Below are 3,926 nucleotides of genomic sequence, written 5' to 3' on the forward strand. Positions count from 1 at the left end.
GCACGTCATTCTGACGTTTTTGCCAATTGACTTGAATCTTGCCCTTTTGTTACTCATTATCCCACACTGAGGAGAATTTTCCCATTCCTCCTGCACTTGGTTTCATTTCGGGTGGCAGCAGTGATTCCAGTGGGAGGCTGTAGCCACCTAAAATGGCTGATTCCCTATTAATTTGGCCAAAACCCGATTTAAAATGGCTAACCGAAAAGGCTGATGGGAAAAGCAGCCAACAGGACACAAACGGACAGCTGCAGACAGAATAGAGTATTCGGCTCTGGGGAAGTCGGCCCAGATCGATATTCAAGACCATGAGCAGCACATCAACCCAGACATCTGCAGTTTAATCGGCTATCCCCGGGAACAATTGCAACATATTAGCAATTGAATGCCGGGCCAGACCTGTCGGCGCCTGCAGTGGCCGAAACAAAGACAGGTGAACGACCACCCCCCGATCGAGGAATCACCCCGTTATTGGATATATCGTTCCCAGTGATTGGGAACAAGTCCAATCACTTGGGACTCAGGGTCAAGGGCCGCCCCGAGAGGCAGGAAGCCATGGGACCCTAAAAAGGGAGGGGCCAAGTTCAGATTGCGCTCTCTCTCCCTTCTTCTCCTGCTCGAGACCTTCGCAAGAACATCAACCAGAAACTGTAAGTTTGACTCCAGCGATCGCTACCCAATAAAGACTCCTAGCCATCGACCTGTATCAGCCTTTTTGAATCCCGCGGACCAGATCCGATTCGATAAGCCATTCGTTTCCCTGACCTGGTGGGCCCTTCCTAAAGTTAAGTATTGGCCAGTAGTGGTAGGTTTCTATATAGATAGTAGGATTATTGTGTAAGCATTACTTATATATAATAAATGACCGTTGATTTCAATCTTACTAAGTGGTGTGCTGACTTATTAATCATAACTCGAGCTTGAACCACGTGGCGGTATCAGAAAGATACCTGGCGACTTGTGAGCAAAGGTGACATAATCAGAGGTAATAAAACTAAGGCTAAAAAGAGCAACAAGGCAAAAAGTAGGAATTACACCTGTGAAAACAATTTGGTACTCTCCCGATGGTGGGTCATTTTTCCCACTGCCAAGTGACATGAACACCATTTGTATTAATTATCATCTCATGAATGTTCATTGAAACAGCTGCTCTCTGAAATCTCTTGTTCTTTGCTGATGATGTCCAAGGTCAAGGACACCACCGTGCTGTGGAACTCATGCATGTCTCCACTTCACTTTCTTTTAAAAAAAATATGTTTATTCAACATTTTCAACAATTTTCAACCAGACACTGGAAAGAAAGAAAGAAAAACAAAATTGTACATAGGAAATCAAACAAGGATACATTAACCCCATTTAACCAATAACTACAAAAGTGGGGAAAACACCCCCTTTTAACAAAAACATGAACCAAACCTTCCCCCCCCCCCCCCTGGGTTGCTGCTGTTTCGACCTCCACCTAGCATTCCGCGAGAAAGTCTAGGCACGGTTGCCTGGAGAACCCCTGCACAGACACTCGCAAGGCAAACTTATTCTGATACAACTTAATGAATCCTGCCATGTCATTGATCCAAGCTTCCACGCTCGGGGGCTTTGCATCTCTCCGCATTAGTAGGATCCTCCACCGGGCTACCAGGGACGCAAAGGCCAGAACTCCGGCCTCTTTCAGCTCCTGCACTCCCGGCTCGCCAAATAGTGCTATCTCCCAGCTCGGCTTGACCCGGGTGTTCACAACTTTGGACATAGCCCTCGCAAAGCCTGTCCAGAACATATTGGTGTGATTCGCTGGGCTCCCCGAACATCTCACACATCTGTCCTCCTCGCCCCTGTCATATGCGCGCTATGTACTACTTTGAACTGTATTAGACTGAGCCTGACGCATGAGGAGGAGGAATTGACCCTGCCCAGGGCATCAGCCCACAGACCCTCATCCAGCACCTATCCGAGCTCCGCCTCCCACTTGCCCTTCAACTCCTCCACCGAGGCCTCCTCCTCTTCCTGCAGCTCCTGAAATCGCCGAGACCTTGCCTTCTCCAACCCATACACCCGAAATCACCCTGTCCTGAATCCTTCGTGCTGGAAGTAGCGAAAATTCCCTCACCTGCCATCTCACAAATGCCCTCACTTGCATATATCTAAAAGCATTTCCGGGAGGCAACCCAAATTTCTCCTCCAGCGCCCCTAGGCTAGCAAAAAGTCCCATCTATAAACAGGTCCCCCATCCTTTTAATTCCTGCCCGATGCCAACTTCGGAACCCCCATCAATCCTGCCCGGCACAAACCTATGATTATCCCATATCGGGAACCAAATTGAGGCCCCCACCTCACCCCTATGTCGCCTCCACTGCCCCCAGATCTTCAATGTCACTGCCACCAGCGGGCTTGTGGTGTACCGGGTCGGCGGTAGCAGCAACGGTGCCATCACCAGCGCTCCCAAGCTAGTACCCACACAAGACACCGCCTCTAGCCTCTTCCACGCCATTCCCTCTCCCTCCATTCCCTTTTTACGGATCATTGCCACAATAGCTGCCCAATAATAACCACACAGATTCGGGAGCGCCAGCCCGCCCCTGTCCCGACTGCGCTCCAGAAACACCTTCTTCACCCTCAGGGTCTTGCTCGCCCATACAAACCCCATAATACTCCTGCTTGCCGGCTTGAAAAAAGCCTTGGGGATTAGGATGGGCAGGCACTGGAACACGACCAAGAACCTCAGGAGGACTGTCATCTTGACTGACTGCACCCTAGCCGCCAGGGAAAGTGGCAACACATCCCATCTCCTAAAGTCTTCCTCAATCTGGTCCACCAACCGTGTCAAATTATGCAGGGCCCCCCAGCTCCTAGCTACCTGGATACACAGGTATCGAAAGCTCCTCTCCGCCCTCTTCAATGGCAGCTCCTCTAGCCCCCTTTCCTGGCCCCCCGCATGCAGTACAAAGAGCTCACTCTTCCCCGGGTTGAGCTTGTAGCCCGAGAAGTCCCCAAACTCCCTCAGGATCCTCATGACCTCCACCATCCCCTCCACTGGATCTGCGATATATAACAACAGGTCATCAGCATACGACACCCGGTGTTCCTCCTCTCCACGGACCAACCCCCTCCAGTTCCTAGACTCCCTCAATGCCATGGCCAGCGGCTCAATTGCCAGCGTGAACAGCAAAGGGGACAGGGGACACCCCTGTCTCGTTCCCCGGTACAATCTGAAATATTCCGATCTCCGCCGGTTCGTAGACACGCTCGCAAACGGGGCCCTGTATAACAACCTGACCCACCTCATGAACCCTTCCCCGAACCCATACCTGCTAAGCACTTCCCATAGGTACTCCCACTCCACCCGACCAAAGGCCTTCTCCTCGTCCATAGCCGCCACCACCTCCCGCATTTAACTGCCTGCCCTTTATGAACCCCGTTTGTACCTCATGTATCACTCCCGGGACACAATCCTCAATCCTCATAGCGAGGACCTTCGCCAGCAACTTGACATCTACGTTAAGGAGCGAGATCGGCCTATATGAACAGCAATGCAGTGGGTCCTTATCCCGCTTGAGAATCAGCGCCCGAGACATTGTCGGGGGCAGAGTCCCTTCCTCCCTCGCCTCATTGAAGGTTCTCACCAGCAACGGGCCCAACAGATCCACATACTTCCTATAAAATTCAACCGGGAACCCATCCGGTCCCGGGGCCTTGCCCGCCTGCATGCTCCCCAATCCCTTAACCAGCTCCTCCAGCCCCATCGGGGCCTCAGGCCAGCTACCTGCTCTTCCTCCACCCTCGGGAACCTCAGTTGATCTAAGAACTGCCGCATTCCATCTCCCCCCTCCGGGGGCTCTGACTTGTACAGGTCCCCATAGAAATCCCTAAATACCTCATTTATTTTAACCGCAATCTGCACCGTACTCCCCCCCCGCCCCCCCACCCATCCCTGA

Source organism: Scyliorhinus torazame, chromosome 19, assembly GCF_047496885.1.
Source record: "Scyliorhinus torazame isolate Kashiwa2021f chromosome 19, sScyTor2.1, whole genome shotgun sequence".
Taxonomy (NCBI): domain Eukaryota; kingdom Metazoa; phylum Chordata; class Chondrichthyes; order Carcharhiniformes; family Scyliorhinidae; genus Scyliorhinus; species Scyliorhinus torazame.